Consider the following 12716-nt stretch of genomic DNA (forward strand, 5'->3'; position numbering starts at 1 on the left):
CTGCTGATGATTACTCATTGAGTGTCATTACACAACCTATCCAAGAAATCTAAGAGAGTGCAAGAACTTCTAAATGAATGACATATAAGACTACTCATAGACTACACAAATTTAAATCAACACTTTGAATAGAAAACTGATATGCTAAGTAGATTCAATCAGGTTGATGGGTGAAAAGAGTTTTTATAGAAATATTGTATTTGGGCTAGATTTTTTTTTTTAAACTGTAATGTGCATACATTTATAAGTGATTGGAGCAGAATTAGGCCAATCAGCCCATCAAGTTTTTTAGCTCTGACATCTTGAAGCGGCGGCATGCCTCCTAAAGATGACAAGAGTAAAGGATGCAAAAAGAACAAAGATCCAATGAACAAGACTGGAGGCAAGGCTAAGAAGAAGAAGTGGTCAAAAGGAAAAGTAAGAGACAAGCTGAACAACCTGATCCTGTTCGACAAAGCCACATATGATAAACTCTTGAAAGAGGTACCCAATTACAAACTAATCACACCTGCGGTCGTCTCTGAAAGACTAAAGATCAGAGGTTCTCTGACCAGGACTTCCCTTCAAGAGCTCCTTTCAAATGGGGATGATCAAGCTGTTGTGCAAACACAGAGCACAGGTCATCTACACGTGAAACACCAAGGGAGGGGATGCCATGCATCTTTCAAGTCAGCTGTTTATACACGAGCCCATTCATCCCCACTCATAGGCTATTACCAGTGAAAGACTGCAGCAAACAGCAGAAATAACATGCATGGCTTTCGAACTGACAAGATGCATTTCTACCAGTTACTATACAATGGAAAACAAAAAAAGGATTGTGCTGTGATGCCTTGGTTGTCATGTACTCCCACATCAAGCGCTGGACTACATTTCTCCCACAATATATGGGACAGGCTCTGATTTGAAAAGTTTCTTCTGAATTACAGCCAAATAGAATATAATGTGGATAGATTACAATATGCGTATTATGCAGTGGTCTGTTATCTGAAATTTGACGCTCAGAGGGAATGGACAGGCTGTTACCATGACAATAAGAATAACTCGATTATAAAATTAAAGTATAATGGCATTAGCAGGGAAATTCCATAAATACATTGCAGATTTTTGAATACAATACCTACGGCATAACAAATAGAGATCAAATCAGTTGGATTCATAAATTAACAAAACTTTAAAGAAAAATGTAATCAATTTAATTTTAATTGTGTTGTTTAATATATAATCAGAAATAAAATAAAATCCACTTTAAAATCTCCAGTTAATTGGATACTCAAAGCAGCAATTAGTTTATTTTAAACAAATTATAGGATTTAAATTGCAGCAAACCGATCATGTGCAAGTGCAAGATTTTGAGCAATGATATTAATAGATGTCATGCTGGACTGTGAGAATCTATTGATACCACCATGGTTTAGATTACACACTACTATTACTCTCCTCCTCTCTGCAGCCTCACATATCAGAGCATGGTTGGGTTCTACATTAATGACATCTCTGTGAAAACAGAAGCCATTACAATAAAAGTCGATTCAAAATACTGATCCCATCCCCTTTTCAAACACCAGGCAACTTAGACCTTAATATGGATTCTCGAGCATCTATTTATTCTCTGTATTACTCAGTTAATAATGCTGATATTTAAAGTATATATCCCTTCCTAACGTCCCTACTCTTCCTACTTAACAAATTCATCAAAAACACTAGCATCACAGCATGCTTTCCATAGAATGTTTTATCAACATGGCACAACTTCAAGACTTCAGCCAAGTCACAGGTAAGATGGAGGAAGTTACAGAAAACAAATATTTATTTTTACTGATCAGATTTGCAAAATTTATCAGGTATACCCTGGACGGGTAAGAGGAAACAGCGAAGGTGATACAAATGTTTGTAATATATTTTTAATCAATTTAAATCATGCCATTACACTATTGTCTGAGAACCATTTTACCTTGGTGGTTTGTGTTTTAAATTGATTTTGCGTTCCTTGCTGCTGTGTTCCAGTTAGGTGATGTGATTGTCTTTGTTCACAGGTCTAGTGTGTGGGATTTAGAGGCCCAAAAGCAAGCTTAGGTATGGCCCAGAGGAAGGGCAGGTATTCCAGGAGTAACCAAAATGGAGGCTAGAACCTTGGAAGCAGGAGTGGGTCAGATCATCAGGCCCAATGCAGTAGAGGTCTGATATTGTACAATATGCAATCGTTAATCGCCCTCTGTCTACATACATTTACATTCTTGACTTTCAACAAAATTATTAAACAGATTTTTTTCAGCTGGATTATCGGGAAAGAATCTGCAGTGTATCAATTCCACTTGTGAGGTATGTTCCACATTGTTAGTGTCCCTGAGGGGAGATTATGTAGAAATTGGATTTGTTAGCACAGTAATTTATGCATTAGTACACAAAAACATTTTTAATTGTGTTAGATCACACTAGCCCACAATGCCACACTCAATGGGAAATTTGGTCTAGCCATTTCTCCACTGGTAGGACTGTTGCTTTCCAGTGTGCACACATGCACCCAAGGACATCAGGAGTTGCACACTGCATGGGAAGCATGCACTGGAGCTTCTGGGTCCAATCTGTTAACTTTTACAGGATGCACATGAAAAAAAAAAACCGAGGAGCACATGATTGCTGAACCTGGTGATAGTTATGTCCACTTTGACACTGATGCCTACATGGCGCACTGATGTTTTCAATGCTCAGATAATGGAAACTTTTACAGTGGTTGCTGCAACACTTACTACCAATTCTTGATACAGTTCACATGAGGCCTATAAACCGTAATCACTTCCTAATTGAGCTTCCCATACCTTGCAGTGGTGCGGGGCCTGACTTAGTCTTGGAATCAATCAGACCATATAACAATGACACATACACATCCTCTCCTTCACAATAACCTTTTATGTGGCTTAATTGTACTGTAGTTGCCACCGGGCCATGGGATACATTAAGATTTGATGCTTTTTCCAATGATAATCGTAGCCAAAAATCCTTGTAAAGTATTAATGTAGCTGTCAGTGGGAACTGCTGGAGTCTCGTTTTAATGCATGATTGTGTGCCATCCATCAGAGCACTATTTTAAGTGTACTATTTCATTATATATTGCGAGTAAATCTACTGGCCGAGAGAACAGGTTTAAGAATGAAAAACAGGATGATCCAATTGCTAAGTGAAAAATTCCTCCAGAAATATTCAAAAATCAACTCGTAAATTCAGTGCCTTCACAAGAGAATGCAGATGCTGGAATCTGGTGCAAAAAAACAAAAAGCTGGAGGAACTCAGCAGGCTGGGCAGCTCCTGTGGTGGGGAATGGACTAAAGACTAAAGAAGGGTCATGACTGAAATGGCGTATGTTCATTTTTCTCACTAGATGCTACCTGGCCTGCTGAGTTCCACCAGCACTTTGTTTCTTATTCATAGAGAATGAATTGGAAATGCATTTAATTCTGATTATGCAAACAATCCACAGTCACTTTATGCTGAGCAATACCTACAAACCAACAATTAAAGAGTTATTTTTCTCTGCTGGTGCTATATGTCATTCAAGTGTTGCTTTATGTGTCAGCTCCTCAAACAGGGCCATTGTAATGACATTGTTTCAGTTGAGCGCCTCACTCAACAAAATAACACCACCAGGAATTGGGTCAAAACTTTAAAAAAGAAACTTCAGCTCTCAAGGCCACAATTTAGTTTAGTTTCTCATTATTGCCATGTGTAACGAGGTACAGTGAAAAGCTTTTCTGTTGTGCGCCATCCAATCAGCATAAAGACAATGATTACAATCAAACAGAAGACAAATTACAGATACAGGACAAAGGGGACAATGCTTAATGCAAGATAAAGATAGAAACATAGACATGTGGTGCAGGAGTGGGCCATTCAGCCCTTCGAGCCAGTACCACCATTCAATATGATCTAGGCTGATCTCAGTCCTCATCCCAGTTCTAAATAGCCCACCCCTTATTCCTAAACTGTATCCCCTGGTTCTGGACTTCCCCTACATGGGGAACATTTTTCCTGCATCTACTCTGTCCAATCCTTTAAGAATTGTATATATTTCTATAAGATCCCCTCTCATCCTGCTAAATTCCAGTAAATATAAACCCAGTCAATCCATTCTTTCATCATATGTCAGTCCGCCATCCAGCGAATTAACCTACTGCACTCCCTCAATAGCAAGAATGTCTTTCCTCAAATTAGGAGATCAAAACTGCACACAATACTCCAGGCGTGGTCTCACCAGGGCCTTGAACAACTGTAGTAGGACTTCCTTACTCCTATACTCAAATCCTCTTGCTATGAAGGACAACATGCCATTAGCTTTCTTCCCTGCCTACTGTGCCTGCATGCTTACTTTCAGTGACATCTAGGTCTCGTTGCACCACCCCTTTTCCTAATCTGACACCATTCAGATAATAATCTGCCTTTTTTACCACCAGAGTGGATAACCTCACATTGATCTACATTATACTGCATTTGCCATGCATCTGCCCACTCACCCAACCTATCCAAGTCACCCTGCAGCCTCATAGCATCCTCCTCGCAGCTCACACTGCCACCCAGCTTTGGGTCATCCACAAACTTAGAGATGTTCAATAAAGTCCGATTAAAGATAGTTCGAAGGTCTCCAATAATCTAGTTGGTGATATGATGGTTCTGTTGCCTGACTTCTGTTCCCCTTGTCTTATGGGAGAGGGGAGAAGAGGGAGTGAACTAAGTGAACTCGGCCTTGATTTACCCAGTATGTGACAATTATTCTCAAGTATCCTTCTTTCTATTCACATGGTCAAGCCTTTTTATTTCCAGCTGATTTGTCTTTTTTTTTTCCAAATTTAGTTTAAAAATACCATGTCAAAATTTACCAAATGCCCTTTCTAAACCCATGACGATTATAAATCAGCCCACCTTCCCTACTGGGAGAGTCTGAGTGTGGAATTAACATTTACATCTTCTGGACACTAGTCTGCTATTATCTTGAAATAATTCAAGCTGGCAATCGTAATAGTGAAACGACTAAGGGGCTAATTAGGGGCAATCAGTGTGGATTTGTAAAGACAGGCAATAATTGGCTATCATTCTATTACTTTGAAGGAAATTGCTAAACAGACTGTGTGAATGCAAGATCTGAAATGCTTGGAATTTAAACCAACTGCATAAAGGACTTGACCAAGAAACAAAGTATTGGTTGAGGACAAAGACACAAAAAGCTGGAGTAACTCACTGGGAGTTTGATGAAAGGTCAAAGGGTGACAAAGTCTAGATCTTCAACTGGCAAAATACAGCATATCACAGTGAACTTTTAATTCATATTACAACATAGAAGGATGATATTTCCCCTCCCCCCCACAATCTGATCAAATCCAATTCCCCAAAACACAGTTCAGTTCAATTTTGTATATTGTCACGTGTACCAAGGTATGGTGAAAAGATTTTGTTACATGCTACCAAGTCGGCGGAAAGACAATACATGTTTACAATCGATCCATTTACAGTGTCTAGGTACATGATAAGGGAATAGCATTTAGTGCAAGGTATAACCAGCGAAGTCCGATCAGGGGTAGTCCGGGGTCACCAATGAGGAAGATAGTAGTTCAGCACTAGGGATAATTCACAATTAACATACCAACCCACATCTTTGGGATGTGTGAGGAAACTGGAGAACCCAGGGGAAACCCACATGGTCACAGGGTAAATGTGTAAACTCCACCTTGGCATTAGCAAAGGGAAAGATTGAACTCAGTTCACTGTGAAACAGCAGCACTACTAGCTGTGACATTGTGCCAAATCTTTCCACCTGTTTTCAAATTACAGAGAATCCCAAACCTTAATAGACAAGGAGGGGATAATACCAAAGGCTGGAGATTCATACTTAGTAGCGGCACAAACAATTGTGATGAAGGACAAAAGAGGAAATGTGATAGAAAGCAATGCTGTTGTGGAAACTAACATGAAAAGAAATTATGCTATGGATGCTCAGCAGGCTATGGAGAGAGAAAAGCCAGTAATGTTTTAGAATCGCAGACCAACAGAACTAGGAAACATTACCATAAAACATGTTTTAAGTGGCAAAAACATGGTTAAAGGGAGGGAGAGGACAAATGGAATGATCAACAGTAGGGTGACTTGAAGAGATTAAATAATGGGGCATTAAGACATCATACAGCACAGAAACTAAGCCTTTCAGGCCATAATCTGTCTAGGCTACCATCAAGGACCCCTCTATACTAGTTCTATTCCCATCACTTGGTCCATTGCCTTGGCAATTCAACTCCTCATTGAGATTCTTCTTCAATATTGTTTGTCACTTATAATTACAAGGCAAAAATGTATGGAGATGGGACAATTAAATGAACAAAAGATCCGTCCAGAGCAGACATAAGTGAGATAAATAGAATGGATATTCTCCCCGTGGCAGCGTGGGTTTTCTCAGAAATCTTCGATTTCCTCCTACACGCCAAAGGTGAACAGGTTAGATGGTTAATTGGCTTGGTATCAATGTAAATTGTCCCTAGTATGTGTAAAGTAGTTAATGTGCGGGATGATCGCAGGTCGGAGTGGACGCAGTTGGCTGTGGAGCCTGTTTCTCTAAACTAAATTAGGTTACTAAAAGAAAGTGGTGCAAACATTAAATATTCGGAGCAAAATCTGAAATTCGTATCTAAACATGAATTAAAATGTTGGATGTTGAAGACAACAATGTGTTTAGTATGAGGAATGAGAGAGTCAATTGCATGAGCAGAGGTTGGCAGTGCTTCGCAGGAGAATGTGTCCCATTTATGGCAAACAAAAGTCTCTGTGAGGCTTAAAGAATAGATGACTTTCCAAAACTACAAAAACAAACACTTTAATGGCCTAATATCAGTTTTAGATTGATACCGGGCACATTTCTGCGACATCTTAACCAAAGTGCTGTAGACTATATTTCCAACACTGTTCTAGTATGGTGACTGTCCTTCTAAAACGACTCATTATGTTTCCGTATTTACAACTTGAATCCATCAGGTCCAAGTTCAGCCCCATTTGTGGCTCTACAGATGGAATAATGTAGTAGCAAATGTTCTTGCAACTTCCCAAGCATGTTCTCAGATGGAATTTTATCTTTTAATACCAAGATTGCTTTTATTAATATGAGAAGTGCCCAAAGCAAGAGCGAAAATATATTTATGCCGAATGCTGGATTTGGCTTGCTGCCCAAGTGATAATGGGAAGAAGCAAAGTCTATCTAGACTTTATATTTATTATGATGAGTTTTCCCAAATAGTGGCCTGATTAAAAAGCACTTATGCTCGGCTTCTTTTACAAGTTAAATAAACTGTTGAAGGTATGAATGCAAATGGATCATTTTAAAGAAATTTAAAATAATTAAAATCTGTGGAAAATTGCAAATATTATACTTTAAAAATATATATTCCACAGCTAATCATTTACTTTGTAACTTTAAAGCAACCATACTAACTTGAAATTTCAGATACCTCTAATCTTACTGTGTTTGCATCAATTGACATTTTTTCCCAAATACCTCTTCCCACCAACATGCTTTAATTTCACAGGTCTATTTTCAACTTCACCAATTCATCAACCACTGAAAGAAAATTCACCAATTCATCAACTACTATACTTAACTACTCACAATCTTCACACCGGCCTTGAAAAATAAACTGTAGTGGAAAGTTGGTCTAAAAATAATATGACCAGGTGCATTGACAGGTTATGGGAGAAACGTAATTAAGTAAGTTAATACATGTTAAGATAATTTTGGCTGCAATTCCACTACAGGATGGAAAGCAGTAGTTTAAGGGTGTGTAGCACAACCCTTGAAACATATGCTATTCTGTACACTGCATCTAGCTTGTAAATTACAACAATTTCCATTTGATTGACACCTTTATCATCACAATTCACATCCACAATATCAAAAAGCTAATGACACCAAACCACATTGGACAGATGCCCAAAAGCTTGATCAAAAGCTATCTTTAAGGATAGCCATAAGGGAAAAGAGATGTGGAGGTAGAAAGATTTTGGGAAGTAGTTCTACAGTTTGGGACCATAGCGTTTGACACAGTGGTTGAGTAATTACATTTGGTTTAACCAAGAGACTAGAATCCAAGAAGCACAGTACTTAGAAAGGGCTAGCTGGGAGCACAAAGATATCAAGGAACAAGAACATGGAGGTATCATAGTTGAACATTTTGAACTGATATAGAATTAAGTCACGTTCTTGGAGGAAATTCCTACCCATTCAGTGCAAGCAGATTGATAAGTTATAGGTAATGAAATGGTCCCGGGTTGTGATGGAAAGTTGTGTGCTAGCACATGTACACTGATATCTGTTTTTTTGTGTAAGAAAGAAACTGTAGAGTAGGCCATGCCCTGGTTTTCAAAATCGCAGGTACCTGCCTTCTCTCCATACCCCCTGATCCCCTTAGCCACAAGGGCCACAACAAATATAGCCAGGGCCTCAGTAACCAGAGATTCACCACTCTCTGCGTGAAAAAAAAAGTTTTTTTTTTTTAAAGGATTTCCCCTTTATAAGCTTGACCCCTTGTCCTGGACTTCCCTAACATTGGGAACAATCTTCCTGCATCTAGGAATTAAAAAGTAGGATGGGGGAGTATAAACAAAGGTCTATCCAGTCTTTCTTCATAAGACAGTCCTGACATCAGGAATCAGTCTGAACTCCCTCTATGGCAATAATGTCCTTCCTCAGATTTGGAGACGAGTAGGGGGGGTCAAGGGGAAATTGAGTGGAAAAATAGTGGAAAAATAAGCCATTGCAGGTTCTGTGCACAATAGGATGGATAAGAATGGAGCCAAGTGCATGCAATCCCAATATGCTGCACAACATTCTAGAAGCTTTGGAGGATGTTGAGGTCAATGAAGATTGCAGATGGGTTGAGAAGAACAGATAGATGGATGAAAATTATCATGACCTCGAAGGATGTCACTTAGTGACTTTGTTCAGACCCATATTTGGTCCTGTGGTGGGGATGGAAATTCTGATTAAGATGCCTGTTGTTTAAAAAAAAAAAATAATAATAATAATATATTTTATTGTCATTGCATATAGGTGCAACGAGATTTGGTATGCAGCTTCCATCCGATGTCATAACTTAAACAACTAATAACATTTAGATAAAATTTAGATACCCCGAGAAACATGATTTGTAAAAACGAACAGTAAAACAGTCTAAAGTGCAAATAGGTCTGTGCCAGGTCGATGTGCGACGTGACCATTCGATGGAGACAGTTTATGGGGGTGGGGGGGCACTCAGCAAGGCCGGTTCAGAGCAGCTATAGCTCTGGGGATGAAGCTGTTCCTGAGTCTGGAGGTGTGGGCGGAGAAGGCCTTGTAACATCTGCCAGAAGGTAGGAGATCGAACAGACTATTACAGGGGTGTGAGGAGTCTTTATGGATGCTGACGGCCTTCCTGAGGCACCGTGTGTAGTAGATGCCCTCCAAGGCTGGTAGCTGTGTCCCAATAATCCTCTGCGCTCTGTGGACAACGCGCTAAAGAGCTCTCCTCTCCGCCTCCGTGCAGCTGAGATACCACACAGAGATGCCATATGTTAGTATGTTCTCTGTGGTGCAGCGGTAGAAGGTTGTCAGCAGCTGTTGGGGTAGACCAGTCTTTTTCAATGTTCTCAGGAAGAACAACAAGAACAGTTTTGAGAGATTACATTGGACTGCAATGCATTTAAGTTTATAGGAAAGGAAAAGTAGTTTGGATTTGAGGGAGGCAGCTTGTGAGGGTTTAACAACTGTGTTTTCAATACCACATGACAAAAGCAGATCTGAAGAAAATGGTAGTACCTAGGAGAAGTAGAGTTGCTAACATGATCATTTAGTGTGGGCGCTGGTAACATGGTTTGAGTTTAGTTTATTGTCACGCACAGAAGTACAGTGAAAAACTTTGGCTGTGTGCTAACCAGTTAGCGGAAAGAAAATAAATGATTACAATCGAGACGTCCACAGTTATGTGTTCAATTGTTCATTGTGAAAAAAGCTGACCCTAACTTTAATTAGGGCAAAAGAGTAGATGGGCAGATTTCTTGAGCAATGCAGAACACCAAAACAATTGTCAAGTGGGTTTCACTGTGAAAGATAAATAATTTTTCTATTCCATTAAGCTGAGACAAAAACTTTTTTTTTCAATGAATGCCTGGGTGAAAATTCTTGGCACATCCTTAAGAACCTGCTATTTAGATAAACCAATATCACGTTTGTGTTGAAACTCTACAATGTGTTGTGTCCATTTTCTTTATTTTTTTTTAACCTTTTTCTATGGTTTGTATGGAAATATATTATCTATTTTATGTAAAGCACTTTGGTGTCAATGCGAGTTGACTTAATACGTGCTATATAAATAAAACTTACTTACAGTAGATTATTTAAACCTGGATTGGCAAAAAGCTTTGATGAATTTATACTTAAAGACTTACTGTCCAAAGCAGAACTGACAAAGATCTTGGCATGAATTGAAGATTAGTTAACGGACAGTCGGAATAAAGAGTCACTTTTGTGTTGGCAGACTGTGATGAATCAGGGACTACAGGGATCAATGCTTGGGCCTCAGCTATTTACAAACTAAATCAATGACTTAGATGAGTGACTGCGTGTCATGTATCCAAGTATTGCTGACCAATTGAACAAATAAACTCTGAGAAGGACATAAAAAGGCCACAACGTGACAGGAGAAGAAGAACACAGCTGATTGGCTATAATGTAAAAACAACATTAAGTTAACTACTTTGAAAAATAAATAAATAAAACATTTTAAAAGGCTGAAGAATGTTAATAACAATAAAATAGGCGGGTAGACAGGTTTCAACGAGGATATTTGGGCTCTGCAATGAGATTATAGATAGGATGAAGAGATAGCAAAACGTGGCAATGGCGTTTACAAGTATGACGCCATGAATTTCGGTAAGAGGAATCTTAAAGCAGACTATTATTTAAATGGAGAATGCTTGCAGATGGGCGAACTGAGGGATCCCAGTGTTCTTATATAGAAATTGAAAATTGATGGCAAGCTGGTGGTCAGGTGATCAAAATAACATATTGGTCTTTATTGCAAGTGGATTGTACCATAGAAATAGATAAGTATTGTTACGAGTTAGTTTGCTGGTAAGGCTATACCTGGAATCATGTGCACTGTTTTGTTGCCCTTAGAGTGGGGGGAGGGGGGGAGGGAGAGGGGAGGGGGGGGGGGGGGGGAGAGGGGGGGGGGGGGGGGAGGGGGGGGGGGGGGGGGGGGGGGAGGGGGGTGGGGGGGGGGGGGGGGGGGGGAGAGAGGGAGTTCATCTGAGGGGGGGGTGTTGGCGGTGGCTGCACAATTATCAGGGAGGGAGGGGGGGGGGGGGGAGAGGGGCGGGGGGGGGGGGGGGAGAGAGAGAGAGGTAGTGGGGGGGGGGGGAAGAGAGGTAGTGGGGGGGGAGAGAGAGATAGTGGGGGGAGAGGAGAGGGGGGGAGGGGGGAGGGAGGGAGATCCATTGTGATGTCATCAGTGAAAAATAGGCGTTTTGATTTCAGTTTTATCAGATTTGTGAACATTTTCATTAATAACTCAAGAAATAAAGCACAACATTTTCAGGTAAGCTGATTTCAGACTACAGGGGGTAAATCTCTACCAGAACATGTAAAAAATTTACCATTAGCGCGTTGTCTTTTCGAGAAGATGTGACAACACACAAACAAATAAATACACAACACATCCACATACAAGATCAGAGTTTTAATTGTTACTAGATAAGGGAATCAGGGGTGGCAAAATGACACAGTGCCAGAATTGCTGCATTACAGTGCCAGAGACCCGGGTTCAATCCCTACTATGGGTCTGTCTGCACGGAGTTTACACATTCTCCCTGTGACCGCGTGGGTTTTCTCCAGGTGCTCCGGTTTCCTCCCACCTACAGGTCTGCAGGGTAATTGGCTTCTACAATAAAAATATCTCTAGGTGTGTAGGAGAGTGCTAATGTACAGGTTTGGTGTGGACTCGGTGGGCCAAACGACCTTTTTCCACTATATCTCTAAACTCTAAAAACTGTAAAGGGGCTGTGAGGATAAAACAGGAAACTGAAATTGAAATTTAAAATAAAGTCAGCCATGGATGTCAGCAAGTTGTAAGGCTGTATTCTTCATTTCCCAGACCTACTTCAAATTCTTAAAAAAAAATGATTTATGAGCAATTTGTTTCCATGCCAAATGTGTTCACTTGAGCCTTGTCTGTACTTGAGTCATTGTTGGATGACATCAGCATCATGGTGGGTATGCATCATACCATGCTAAGAGGTGACTCATAATAAAAAAAAAACAATGATTAATTGATTGCTGTGTTCAATTCTAATTTATATCATCATTATGTATTGAATAAAGGATTATCGACATGGAGCTATGATGCTACTGCTAATTCAGGGATATCATTGGTGTGACATGTCACAAGTGCAGGGCAAATGCTTTGTGTAAAATAAGCAAAACCCCTTTAATTGAGCTCCAATCTCATTTACATAACATACATTGACATATACTTTGGGACATTCATTTGTTTTACTGTGATATGGCCAAATTTACTTGAGCAATATAGAGACCAGAAAAATTGCTGATGCAACAAAAGATTTAGAAAGGCCTCATTAAAATGGGGGAAAAAAAAAACTCAGATTAAGTGAAGAAATAGGGCAGGGATACTTACAAAAAAAAATTCAAAATT

At 39.7% G+C, this 12716-nt stretch overlaps 1 protein-coding gene and 1 pseudogene across 3 annotated transcripts in view; one reads left to right on the forward strand and one right to left on the reverse strand.

Moving 5' to 3' along the window:
• The window catches only part of LOC129706439 (potassium voltage-gated channel subfamily C member 2-like), a 120483-nt gene that overhangs the window by 80802 nt on the left and 26965 nt on the right, over nucleotides 1-12716 (reverse strand). The window lies entirely within an intron of this gene.
• On the forward strand, nucleotides 301-709 carry LOC129706522 (40S ribosomal protein S25-like; annotated as a pseudogene).

Source organism: Leucoraja erinacea, chromosome 19 (genome assembly GCF_028641065.1).
Source record: "Leucoraja erinacea ecotype New England chromosome 19, Leri_hhj_1, whole genome shotgun sequence".
In the NCBI taxonomy this organism is placed as follows: domain Eukaryota; kingdom Metazoa; phylum Chordata; class Chondrichthyes; order Rajiformes; family Rajidae; genus Leucoraja; species Leucoraja erinaceus.